Source organism: Cavia porcellus, unplaced genomic scaffold (assembly GCF_034190915.1).
Source record: "Cavia porcellus strain 051 isolate PalLab524CR breed Dunkin Hartley unplaced genomic scaffold, mCavPor4.1 scaffold_24, whole genome shotgun sequence".
Lineage (NCBI taxonomy): Eukaryota > Metazoa > Chordata > Mammalia > Rodentia > Caviidae > Cavia > Cavia porcellus.
In genome coordinates, this window is record NW_026947507.1 from 31,381,933 (window position 1) to 31,396,804 (window position 14,872).

Genomic DNA, 14,872 nt, shown 5'->3' on the forward strand with positions numbered 1-14,872 from the left:
CTGTCATGGCCCTTTACAGATGCCATTTAAGCTTGCAAATAAATTGGACATTTGCTGTGTTAGCAAAATTGGTTTCAATAGAGATTACAGGATATAATTTTTTTGGATAAATAATTTGAAGAAGTACATTCCCTAACTACGATATAAACATCAAAATTAGATATATGTAAACAAGAAATAAATGAGTTCAAACTTTCTAACAACTTAATCTTCTTCAGAAATTTCTAGTTTTTCCTTTGAATATTTGAATAATAATAAAGGTGTCATGACAGCATATCTTGAGTAGATAATATCCTTGCTTAATATCAAAATCTTTCCAAACCTCATGCTGTTTTTTTCACCAATAAAGGATGTTAGTGACATTTCCTGATTCCGTGGATCAGGACAGTGGAGAGCAGAGATATCAAATGATTGCTCAAGATTATACAGTGTTTTATATGACAAATCAGAATGTTGCATGAAATCCAAAGTCCATGCCATACCACGCTACTTCTTAGCATACCAAGACATTTATTATCATGGAAAATCATAAAGTGATTCCTTCAGTAATTTTACCACCGTATTCAAATCAGAAAACTATAATATCTAGCCAAAGATGATAGCAAAAGGTTCCACAAGCTATATAAATAGCTTTAACCTTATTCAGCCTGGACAGTTGCCTTTGCTCCTCTTCAAAGAATTTTTTAAAGTGACTCGAATACTCACATTTATCAAATAAGGAAGAGAGTCTGGAATCTGAACATATTTGGGTAGACAGTGATGAATACATATTTAGTACTTTCCTTTTCATTATTTTTATCAAAATCTAGAAACTTGCTACAAAGTATTGTCTATAAAATGTTACAGTTTCTAAGACTACAGCTTTTTTGTATTCACTATGTATTTGATAGATGAATATTCATCTTCATAATAAGTAAAACTTTCTTCAAATCACAATGGAAGATACGTTTTTCCTGACGCATCACTTGTTCCATTTGCACTTTAGTTTCAGATAATTGCCCTTTCTTGTTTTAGAATTGTTCTTACCTATTAGTAAAAGAGTTCTTTATTTAAGTATTTATATGTGATTCATTACTCAACAGATATTTGTCATGACCCAGTAAAATTCATATCATTGCACTAGATCTTTCTGAAGGAGTACAAATGAATATGAAACTATGGTTCCATCTATTTCAAAGAACATCATCTTTTGGGTAAATTTTCCCAATGTTTTAAATAAATAAATCACTAAACTTTCAATTTTATAATCACTTTCTTCTAAATAAACGTTAAATGTAGTCATTTACAAGCAGTCAAAGGAGTTAGATTACGTATAAAATAATTACAATTCATGAATTTTTGATAAGTAGCATATACATATAGTACAATCTATATAATATGAAGGAAAGGACAGTAAGCAATCAATTCCTTCGTGAGAGACACCCAGGGAATGTTAGGATGAGCAATTGATTTATTAGGGAAGGTGTGTGTCTCTGTGTGTGTGTGTGTGTGTGTGTGTGTGTGTGTGTGTGTGTGTGTAAAAGCTTTATTGAGTTAAAGCTTTCAGTATAAAATCCAGGTGGAATTTCCTGATAAGCTCTTGAAATTATGTATGAAACCCAAGTTAAAAGCAATGTCTGAAGATAAAGATGAAGATTACTGCTGGATAAATTGTTGTGGCATCAGATGTGGTTTCCATGGTAGATATAGAAGAACCAAAAATATTGCCATACAGTTGTATCATTTTGTAAGTTTAATTATTTTAGCTTTGAATTTTTTTCTGTTATATTAAAATTATGTCACTGTATTCTATTCTTGATTCCAAAGACATGAACAAGCCAAGGACTTAAGGGTCCAGTTCTGGTTTAGCAATATGAACTCATTACAGTGTCTTACTAGTGGATGAAATTATCTATAAAACAGTAACGTCAAGGGAAAATTGAAAAACTGATTATTCTGTGCATTTGCTTCCTAGCATGATTCAGCAGGAGAACAAAAGCATAAACTAAATCAAAACTTCTTTCACCACACAGTTTTTTTTGGATTTTAAGTAAATTATTTAATTCTATCTTTTCCTTAGTTTTTCATTTGTGAAATGTTGATAATATTTTTACCCCAAATTTAATATGAATAGTAAATGAAATTTGTATTGCATGTAAGTAGTGAGTACTATAGCTACTGTTAATGTTAGAATTATCATCATTGCCTATTGGTAAATTTTCTCATTTAGTACTGTGTATGAAACTGATGTTATTTAAACTTTGTAAGGTATAGCTTTGCTAATTAAATATATTGACTCTGTTGTTATAATTTGATGGAGTCACATTCATAAGAAAATAAAGAACTATAAATAATGACAAAATCCTAAATTTAAGGAAGATGTGAAAACACAATGTATTTGAGAATTTATGGTTAAATTCCTAAAATCTTTACATTTAGATGACTACTAGATTATTTCATGTTAAGGAAACATCTTTTTTAAAAAAAATACATTAAATCTTGATCAGACCATTTATGAAAAAGTATTATTTCCTTTTGTTATCATCACTAGATTTCTTCTCAATTCCCGATTTTAGCTAATATGAAATATACATCTACACATTTATCCTCACATTATTTTGAGGTGAATGTTAGGACAGGCTAACCTACATAAAAAGTGGACCCCCAAAAATTCAGTGGTTTGAAGAAAAAGAAGATTCTTCCATAGTAATACAAGGTAGACACCAAAGAGAGCAGAGTGGCTTTCTTTTATAAGTTTACTCATGGATGAGACTGACAGTTTCTTTTTCATTTCTGTAGTGCTGCATTCAAGATTAGCCAGAGTGCTGCGATCCTACCAGCAGCCACGGGAAAGGGACATGGAAGAGCAAGTGGAGACATTATGAACCATAAGTGGATACAGCCTGTGAATCCACTGATCATAAATCATAGCAAACCTGGCTGCAGTGAGATTCTGATTTTGTGCCAACACAGAAGAGGACAATGGGTGTTAATGAACCTCTAGCAGACTCTTCCTTCATTATTCACTGCCAGAACAAATGCATTTAGTTAAAATGGTTTTTGTATTTACTAGCTAATTTCCTGAGGCACGGCATAGTCATACAATTTTCTGTTTTAGTTTCCTGGACATGTCACCTCCTGAAAGAAAATGCATCCTAAAATTTGGTATATGCCTATAGGCAAATGTTCACAAAGGTAAGGACAAAAAGTTACACATGGCTATTAGGTTAAAAAATGATCCCTAAGTAAAACCATTAATCCATGGCAATTTCATGTTCTCCTTAGGTCACCATGGTAATAAAAAATGAATCAGCTTTTCATGGGACAAAATCTGTACTCTGAAAATATGATTTATATTGGGAATAATTTTCTTTAGTTTCCATTTTCATTTTTTATCAAATGAAGTCTCCTGATTTTAACCCATTTACTGAAATGCCTAGTGCTGCCATTATAGATAGCGGATCAAGTCACTTCGCTATTTATACTTAGGTTTGCAAAAAGTTCATGCCAAAACCTCTCCCCTTATTTTTCTGGATAAATTTAGGCAAATAAACAAAATCAATCAACAAATGAAAGAAAAACCAGAATTAATTTAGGCCCAAGTTTGTAGCTAATTCATTGTAGTCACAGTATTTAGACCTTAAATATTGTAGGAAATGGCCTTAGCTCTCCAGTTTTTCAGTGAAGCATTAAACAAAAGTCTTTGTCGATTTTCTTGTCATTTGTTTGTCACTTTGCTTTCTTGATACCCTTTAAATTGTATCTGGGACTATACTTTTGTCACTTCTGCATGATAAATTCCTGTTTAACCTATCAATTTTCTGATACTTACTGAGAAGCTTTTAGGCATAATGACCACGAGAGGTAGATGCTTTACAGGATATAAACACATACAAAACAAAAAAAGATTCCTTTTAACAAGGACCTTGCAATCTATTGAGGAGGTTAGATCACAAAAGTAGCTACCAAAGGTAATTAGCAATAAGTGAATAAGTGAAAATAAAAAATTTATTCATTAGATTTTGAAAAAAAAGTCCCTGAGCTATATTAGAAAAAAATAGATCTCATATTATTTATGTTACACTTGTCCATGGTATGAATTTTACCTTGGCATAATGCTTTATTAAATTTATCTTCTTGGATATTATATCATTCAACTTCATCATTATCATGTATAAGTATTTAGCAAAGCACTTTACAACCAGGAGCAAGACATAGTCTTTGCAGTTCTCTGAAGCTTACAGCCTAATGTGAAAGAAAAACAGTGAACAGACAGTTGTAACAAGTAAGATGACTTTACATTTGCAGTATGTGAGAGCAGAAGCTTAAATGAGAGGACATTTTACAAGGGAAGTGAGCTCACTGAGAGCTAAAATGCAATTATGTCCCTTTATCGTTTAAGTAGACTTGATTTGGGTAAACTCTGTGTTATGTTCTATTTTATAATTACATTCATGATTATACCAAGGCAAATTTTATTTGGAGAGTTTGCAATGTATTGAGAAAAGATACCTCAAAGTATATCTTCTTGAGAATTTCTTCTAGCCATGTCCAGGTAAATGTTCCAGGTAAATGGTCCATGCTTCAGATTACCACAGGCAAAACACAAACTAAACAAAACAGATATAGTTTACTCAAAAGTCTTACATGCATTAGATAAGCACTAAGACAATCTTTTTGAAATTGCTAATAAAATAAAATCCTAAGAAGAGATAAAGAGCACAACTAAAGCTATTGACATTGTAGTGATAATTTGTCTATAGAGACTCCAGGAAGGCATATAGCAATAGCTTCCCAATAGTACTCTACAGTGACTATATCTATAGTTCTATCTACCTATCTGTCTATCTATCTATCTATTTATCTACCTATCTATCCAGGTTTTTACTAACACATCTACTCTAATGAATTATTTATACACAAGCCTTTTGTCTATATTAAAACTTCAGGGTCTGCAGACATTCCAAGTCTACTATAGATACCTAATAGATTATGTAATTTTTTAGTTTCTGTACTTTAAACTGTGAATAAGATCTGATTTTTGAGAGATGCATGGGGGTGTGGGTCGATTTCCATGTGTGTGTGCATATTGGGTGGAGGGCTGGGAATGGACTAGACCGGCCCACACTATAATGTGGGTGAATATGCACAAGATTCTACGAGCCAAAGTAAAGAATTTCAACTTCAGAGTATGATGGGACTGGGAGGTTTTAGGGAGAGTCATGACATGAATTGATCTAGATATTTAAAAACTCACCATAGCTGCTATGCATAGTACATCTTTGGGGTCAAAAGTTGAAGTGGAGTGACTGGTTAGGTTGTCCTTACACAACTCTCACTGAGGCATGGTCGAGATGCCTTGGACCTGGGCATCAGCAATGAGACAGTCCAAAGAAGATGTATTTGTGTGCTCCCTAAAAGGTACCCAGAAATGTTCAAGCAGATAGTGGCAAAGTAAAGCAGTATTTCTTTCTGCTGGCATAGATTAAGCTCATATGTTAACCAAGCAACAATTTTCTTATTAAATTTCTAGTGATTCATTAAGTGCTAAAAGATGCAAGCTAAGTAGATTTTGGCTCACTCCAGGAAACATAACCTTACATTATTAAAATGGCATTTCAGGCATTTTAAAAATAAACTGATCACATATCATGATGGAGTATTATTGAGCAACTATACTGAGTTCTCTCCTTGGACACATGGGAGGGAACCATTTCTAAGGTTCTCGAAGTTAGAATATCTGACTAATTCTGACCAGTAAAATGTGAGAGAAACTCATATGAATTGCTTTCAAGGTGAACATTTCAATATGGTCTCCATGTTTACCTTTTGTCTTCCGTGGCTAAAAAAGGACTGCAAAGAACAGGAATTAAGATAGCAACTGGGAAGGACTGGGGATGAACTCAGCAGCATGGAGCCTGCCTGGCAAGAGCTGAATCCCGAGTTCCATTCCTGACTCCAAAAACAAGATAGCAAATGGAAGTAGCCTAGATCTCTCAAAGACTTTTTTCAAAGAAGTCTTTGAAAACTAAATGTTAATCATTAAATTACTGAGATTTAAGTTTTCTTAGCCAAATGTTAATTATGCTACTTAATTTGGACCAATAGAAATAAAATATTATATAAAAATGATATCACCTATTGACTTTCCAAGATAAAATATTGCAGTAGAATTCTTTCAACATTTGTTTTGTACCTACTGTAAACATATATACCATATACATAAAGATATGTATTCATAAGAAATTGTCAATTAGATATTATTCATCACATCTTTTAATGGATGAAAAAACTGATTGAGAGACTCCCTGATTTGCTCAAATTTATGTAAGTGATCCAGCTTTGAAACCAAGCTTACTGAATTCACTTGTTTCTGCTGTCAGGATCCAGGAGAACAAATAACAGGTGGCATCTATCATTTATTACTTGGAATGTTTCTCAGGTTGATTTGGGTATCTGATGTCTTTGCCATAATGGACTCTGAGTGAAGTTTCCCTAATCTTTTATCTAAGGATTCAGAACATCTTCAAAAGGACCATTTTGAAGGTTCACTTTGTCTGCCAATAATTTTCCAAACTAATGAATTTTGGATCATTCATCATGTGCTGAGTATGCAACCCATTTTTTGGCTACTACATAATTTTTTATTTCATTCAATTTTAATACTTGATGACTCCATCTTCCCAAATTGCATCTGCTCAAAAATTAATTTATTACTAAGTAGTATTTCATCTTATGGATATATAAGAATTTGTCTGATCATTAATCCATTGATAGATATGTGAGTTATTCCCAGTCTTTGACTATTATAAATGAAAATACTGTACATACACAGATATAACTACTGAAACATGCATATTTTCATTTTATTTTATGTAGACATTTAGAATGAAATGGCTAGATTACACAGTAGGCATGTTAACTTTTTAAGAAACTGCCAAATTATTTCTCAGTGTTGGCATCATTTTATACTCTCACCAGTTAGAGATGAGGATTCCTCCAAATTCTCACCAACACACAGAATCTTTAACTTCAGCTGCATTAATGAGTGTGCGGTGGTAGTTATCAGAGTTTTAATTTTCATGTCCTTAATGCTAATGATGTTGAACATTTTTATATGCTTATTTTGCATCTGTATACCTTCTCGGATGAAATGTCTGTTCCAATTTCCTACCTATTTTAATTGAGTTCTTTATTCTCTCACTAATGTGCTTTCAGAGTTCTCTGTGTATCTTGGATACAAGACTTTTATCAGGTAGATCACTTTGCAAAAGATTATAGTCTGGGAATTATTCACTCTTCTTAAGAGTGTCTTTTGAAGAACAGAGGGCTTAAAATTTGATGCAGCTCAATTTAATAATTTTCTCTTTCATGGATTATACTTTTGATGTTATATCTGTAAAATAATTACTAAACTCTTGATCAAAACGATTTTCACCCAAAAGTTTTTACATTTTACTTTTTAAATTTAAGCCATGATCTATTTTTATCTATCAAATATGTCCTTTTAATATTTAAAGTTATCAACCATCCAAGGACATAGGGTTTTTTTTTTCATATATTACAAGATCTTTTTTAGGTAAGGTTCTCCAGAAAACCATTTAAGATTTGTGTACTTAGGGGAAATGCCCTCAGAACAGTGTCTGTGTATGAGTGATAACAGAAGGGTTGGATAAAGGAGGAAGAAATGTAAGCAATGTAGATGCTGTAAGTGTTAACAATTTCCATAGACAGGAATGGGCCTTCAGATTTGCCCCCAGTTGAGGGTAGAGATGGTGACTTAGCATCCCACATGTGTCACCCTCTAAAGAGGGCCAGTCTTTGGGAAAGTTGGATGAGATACACTTGAATGAGACGCGGACAGACTCAGCAATGAGCCCAGAGCAGTCAAAATCCCCAGAGGCTGTGGAATAAGTGCTTTGTTCCTGAACAAGACATGTCTGGAGGGTAAAGTGAGACAGTGCATCATCAAGCCCACTATTAAATCCAATTCTTTTGTCCCCAAGGTTGTCACAACTCAGACAGCTTGCATGAGTTCCTTAGACATACAAATCTTGCTTGTGGTTGAAATGGAAGTAGTGCTCTTTGTTGCAAGGACTGACAAGAAGAAATTTATTTTAAATGGAGAAATTTTCAAAGTAGTATAAGGAAGCTTCATCCAGTTAAGTTTTAAAAATCACTGCTTTCTCTCCTAAAAATGTGATTCACACAGACAAAACCAATTTATCTTATTTTGAAAATGAAAGTCTCTCCTACTGAAAATTATTACGCTGTGTATTTTAATGGGAGATAAATGCATGCATCCATAGCTTTAAAAAAAATCTTAAAACCTGTGCTATTAGTCCAAGTGATGATTTTGAAGGCTATACAGAGTTCTTAAGCTACAGAGTTGGTTTCTAGAAGAACAAATGGATGAAATAAACCAATTTAAAGAATGGTTAAGTTATCCTAGTTGATTAGCCATCGCATAGAAAAACAAATCTTTATTAGTAAATATGACAAATTTTAAAGTTTACAGATCCAATAAGGTAATTTCTGAAAGTAAATTTCTAAGGCACCACTTTTATCTGAGTTTAGTAAGATTAGTGTTAATTTTACTACTATTTATTTAGCTATGAAAGTTTTTATTTTGTTTTTAAAAAAACATTTAAAACATATTTCTTATATAAAATTGATGTATGTATAGCCTCATAAACTTAGAAATGAATTTTCTAAATTTAAAATAAGTATAACACACAGTATTTTTCAAAATATGGCTTTCATCATCTTATTCCATGCCTCCCCTACATTCCTATGATGTGGGTTGAAACCCATCAATGTACGTACTTTTTATATTTTTTCCTGATAGTCCAGAGAAATACAATTGTACATGACAGAATACTGTTAAAAGGATATCCTTCTTAATTTTACAAACTAACCATTAACTCTAAAAGATCATCAGTTGCTTAAGAACTGAAATCAATGAAATTTAAAGCTTAGGTACAACACTTAGTCTCGAATCTTAAAAGAGTGCTTGAAAATTATCTCAGATCCCAACCACAACATTCAACATATGTGGTATTCTCGTTACTACAAAATAAAATTAGTATTGTCTAATGAACAAGTTATTTCTTTGATAAATTATTTACCTATATATTCTGATACATAGCTCCTTTAACCTTACCCTAGAATGTGCCTAAATTTGAAGACATTTCACAGTGGGAACCCAATTTTCAGATTTAAAAAGTGATGTTATTTGTCTCTCTTGTTTGTAGTCTGAGACTGAGAACCGGCTTGAAGAAAATTGAGATCCTGTTTATTCCAGCTTGCTGGTTTAATTAGCAAGATGACTAGAAGACAAACAGCAAGGGTTTTCATCAGTGGAATCAAATTCAAATGCCTGTGATAACACGTGCTTTTAATCTACAAATCTCTCCTCTGTTCCTAGCTAGTAGTACGGCTACTCAGAGAATCTACTTAAAATGTGACTATTCCAAAACAGCATTTGCAACTGAAATGGAATAATGCCACATGACAGTGCTGAGTTAAAAAAAGAATCACTCTTTCTTACATAATGTGATCTGAAGGAGGATTAAATTATGATATGGGGTAGGAAATAGATTTCTTTCTTTCATAGGCTAAAACCCTAAAACGCAGTTAACCAAGGGTCCAAAAACTTGTAAAGACTAAAATTGCTGCTAACGTAGATTAGGCTTTTTAACGAGAAATATTGCAGCTAGCTTATTATTTGTTTAAAAATACGGAACCGAAATATTTATCAGTAACATAATAAAGCTATACACATTTTCCCCAAAATGTATATGATATGAAGTAGGCTGCCTAATTTGGTTTGCTTTATGCACAGTTAAAGATAACCAGGGATGACTGGGTTAGCAAACAGCAATGCCTCAGGGTCGATACAAAAGGATGGCTAAGAAAACCTGGAGTTAAGGCAAGGATCAAGCATATATGCACAATGTCTGTCATGAGGACTGTGGCAGCTGTGGCGCTGGAAATTGTCCACTGAAATAGTACTTAAAAATTTTGGGGCTAGGGTTATATTTCAGTCAGTGATAAAGTCTGTGCTTAGTATATGAAAGGACCTGGGTTTCATCACTAATACCACAAAAATTTCTTTTTAAATATAAAGAAAGAAGAAAAAGACATATTAAAGAAATAATACTACTAGTTAGAAAAACTGTATTTGTCCAAATAGAATGGATAATGAATGCCATTCCATTTCAACATTATTGCCATATGGTACAACAACTTTTGTCTATAATTCCATCCTGTCAACTTGGCTAAACTTTATGGAGATTTTTGCTTCATCAAAATACTGACACTCCCCTCTAATTTAACACTTAGGGATAACTGCTTATATAATATCAGTAGTTGCTATGAACTTTGAAATAGTGATGTTTGCATTTCTTTTGTGTCTTACCACATAAAATTTGAGTGGGGAAAAAAAGAAAGGATAAAATCTTGACATTTAACAGAAAGTAGGGACAGAAAAAATTTTTAAGCAACACTCTCAGTCCTCAGTAAATTGGGAAGAGGAGAATACAGAATGCACTATCTCACTGGTTTAATTAGTAACAATGAGAAATACCAAATCATTGAAAAAAAATCACAGTTTTAAAAATTATCAGAGGCTTTAACTTCTGGAGAATGGAATAATAAAATTTGATTTACTTTCTACCTGAAATGACTAAAAGTTTATACAAATTATGGGAAACAAAATGGTTTTCATGACAGTAGGCACCTATCAAAGAAAGAAAGTGATCCTAAGACAGAATACACAAATATGTTGAGCCCAGTAATGGTGTCAGGCTACTCACTGTACTGAAAGGGGTGCCAGCTAAATCTCAGGGAGAGAAACCCAGGTGAAATTTGGCAAAATTCCTGATTTTAGAGACAGAACTGAAGACTAAAGGCACCAAGAAGGGCAGAGTTTATAGGACAATACACAGCACATGAAAAAGTCGGACAGAGATCAAGCTGGAAAGCTCTGAACCTCCTCATACCTCTGTGAGTACACATCACAGTACTGATGAATGAGTGAGTAGGAGGAAATCAGCCAAGATTTAGGGAAAGAACTACCATAGAATTAGAAAAAAAAAAGTGCTTGACAGTCAAATTCAGCGGGAGGCCTTTACAATGCAGGGGGCATTGAGTAAACTATTTAGTAAATTCTTCCCGAGTATTAGGGAGGGACTAGTTACAGAGTAAACACACACTGATTCATCTAACAAATCATGAAAAGCAAGACCCAATGGATCAGTATATTTCCAAGTAATTTTGAAGATTCCCAGAACAATGTTCAAGAATATTGGAATAGAATATATTCAGCTCTCACACAATTTGTGGTATCCAAAAAGTATCAAAGATTCAAAACAGAAAAATGTGATTCTTAATGAGATAATACTAATTGTCACTAACAAGTATACTAAGCTGAATAGAAAAGGACATTAAAATAGCTATTTTAGCTATAGACTAGAAGTCCAGAAAATTCATGAAACGTATGAAAACTCATGGAACGTACGAAAAAGACAAAAATCAAACATCTTCAATGAGAATACATTGTGTAAGAGAAAAAATACACTAGATGGGATTAAAAACCAAGTAACTGTACAGAGCAGAAACAAAGAGTAGCAACTTAAAAGACATGACAACAGAAACAATCAAAAATAAATATGGAGAAAAAAATTTTAAAAATCTCTTACCTGAGGAAATGCTACAATGAGCTGGTACATATATACATGAGGTACCTGCAAGAGAGGGAAAAGAGCAGGAAAAGAAAACAGTGAAAGAATAAAAAACAGAAATGACCAAAGAGTTTCCAAATTTAGTGAAAACTATAGCCCTACAAATCTAAGAATTATAGAAAATTCCAAGTACAGGGAGCATGAGAAAAATTTCTTCAGGATGCACCACAAATTGCTCAAAATTCTGAAAAAGGATCATAAAAGTAGGTAGATAGTCAACATACCATGTATATGCCTGACACCATTACTGGGCTCAACATATAGAGAAATCAAGATAATGGTTATCATATATTTCTTGTCAAAAACAATGTCATTAAGTAGACAATGGAAAAACATTCCCAAAGAACTGGGGAGGAGCGGAGATACTTTCAAGTAGAGTGCTACACACAGCCCAAATATCTTTTCATAGCTACACGTGATCAAAAATACAATGAATATTGGAGATTAAAAAAAATTTACAAATGTTACAGTGAAACACACATTGCCACCAATCCTCTCAAAACACTTCCCCTCACTTTCAATACTCTCATCTCACCATTCTTCCTGCTTTCAGAAGCAGCCCTGGAAATCATCTAATGTCAATCGATGTCTTTTCATGTTTCCTCCACTTCCTGAAACAATTCAAAATGTTTACAGAAATGTCTGTGAAATAAAGCCATTGTAGTGTTTTCTCATAGACGTTATTTATTAAATATGGCATCACAAAACTTCTGGCTCTTCCTCAAAGTCAAAATGACCATGAAAGGAAAACATTTTCAATCAATTTGGAACACAGAAGCTGCCACAACAGCATTGTGAAAGACACTCACAAAAGAGGACTTCCAGATCTGCTTCAGCAAGTGGCAAGAAGGCTGGGATACATGTGTTGGAAGCAAGGGGGAGTAATCTGAAGGGATTAATGGCACTACATATGTCTCTTACAGTAATATTTTTATTTAAATATTCTCCATATTGTTTGATCACATCTTACACACAAATTAAAAGACTACCACAGACCTATAATAAAAGAAATATCAGTGGAAAGCCTTAAGGCAGAAATAAAATGGCTTTAAATGAAATACTGAAATGAATAAATAACACCAAGAAATGGTAATTTATCTTAAGAAAGCACTCAGAAATACATACTCAAACATTTTCATGTACAAGGAGCAATACTGTAGCATCATGTTTTAAAAATAAAGTCAGGAAAGAATAATATAAAGTATATGTCCAGTCATAGACAGGGCCATACAAAATAACATGGACAGCCACTGAATATTTTTGGAAATATTTTAATGTTGCAAAAAGTTCACAATTTGTGAATGAATAACTTGACAAAGCAGTTTTAGAATAGGAATTAATATCAATTAGAGCTATAAAGGTAAATTTATGAATACTCAAGAGAATTATGACCAGGTCTTAATCTGCTGTATTACATTTTCATTATCTCAATCTATTTTTATTGACCAGGTAGGTCAGTATGTAAATATGTGAATCATTTAAACACGGTTTTTAAAGATGACAGATAACTATAGACAACCCCAATGACCTGAAACTCATGAAATCACTCCAGTTAGGCTCTACATAGTGACTCTGTTGAACATCATCACACTGGCCTTTTATGTACAAAATCCACCATACAGCTCCAGCTTGTTATCATCCTGCCCCAGGTACAGGATCCTGCCCTGTGCACAACTTCCATTGTGACCCTCTAGGGCAACCTTCTCTCATTTGAAGTCGTAGCATTCTGACTTTAACCAGTCAAGTGCCATCTTGTTCCCTTCGATCAAAGAAACTTAAAATCTTATCAAATAGAATTATTAAAATCACATTGAATCTTGTTCACATCTTTCTAGACAAGCTCTACTACTGATGTATATCTCATTTTGAGTGTTCACGAATTTCTAGATCATTCTTTAACTTCTGGTTTCTTTTTCTCATTAAGTAACTAGACACTGAAGGTTGTGGATTATTCATATTAATATTTCAAAAAATACTATTAGCATAAAATTATATAGTATCATTCTAATTTTTTGATGAACTATATGTAATATATCCTTTCGTTTTTGTGTTTTAGAATTTAGTTTTAAAATAACTAAATATTCCTCACCATTAAAATGTAGAAACATAATAGCCATTACATATGATACATTGCTTTTTATGGGCTGTCTTTATATGATTATATTAAATACATTTTGTACATTTTAACCAACCAAGCAACACAATAGGGTGGGTTCATTGCAATTGGGGTTCAGTGAAGATAAATACATTGTAGAAGTTGTTCACCAGTGGAGCTGTTGTAACATATATTTTTTAAAAAACCCTCATAAGTCTCCCCGAAGGCAAGAGAAAGATCAAAGGTAACTCTATGAGCAAAACAGGATGTTTGCCTAATCTAAACTTGCTTGTTAGCCCACCTGAACCTTGTTCTTTCCAAGAAATGTAACCGCCAGGTTCCTGTTCTGTAGTGTACCACAAGCCCCATCCCCCTGCATTGTGAAACCAGCAGCTGTTTGCGGTTTTACAGGATAAAAACCCTTCCCTTTAGTTGTTAGGCACGCAGTCTTCCATATTGGCTACTGGAGGCTGCGTTGCCTGGCCTGTGCTTTAGTAAATAATTTTTCCTTTCCAAATCTGGCTCCTTCATACCTCAGGAAGCAGGGGACCACCACATTTGGGGGCTCGTCTGGGATGGAATAACAGCCCACCGACTCAATTCCTGAAGACTGATTTGCTAAGAGTAACTACTGGAGGCTCCCGTTTGATTTAATTTTGTTTAGGAGGGGACACCCTCATCCTTGGGAGGTCAGATCCTTGTTGGGAATCCTAGAAGTTTTTGGAGTCTCTTGACTCATTTGGATCTTGGACCCAGCAGGGCTGCTCTCCAATTTGATATTGGAATTTGAAGGGAAGCCCCAGCTTATTTTTCCAGAAAAAGGTTGTTTTAATTTTTACTAGTGGTTTTTGTGTCTTTGTGTAATCCTGTTTTGTCTCATGTCTTTTGTTCTAACTTTTCCCTTCCAGAACGCTTGGGCCTGAGAGATCACATGTGCCCTTGGTCACTCTGAGGGTACCGACAGTTTTCTTTCAAACCCTAGGCGACCCTCAGACCAGACAAAGAAAATCCTGGGTTTTGTGATTCTCTCCATAATGTTCTGTATCTTCTTGTA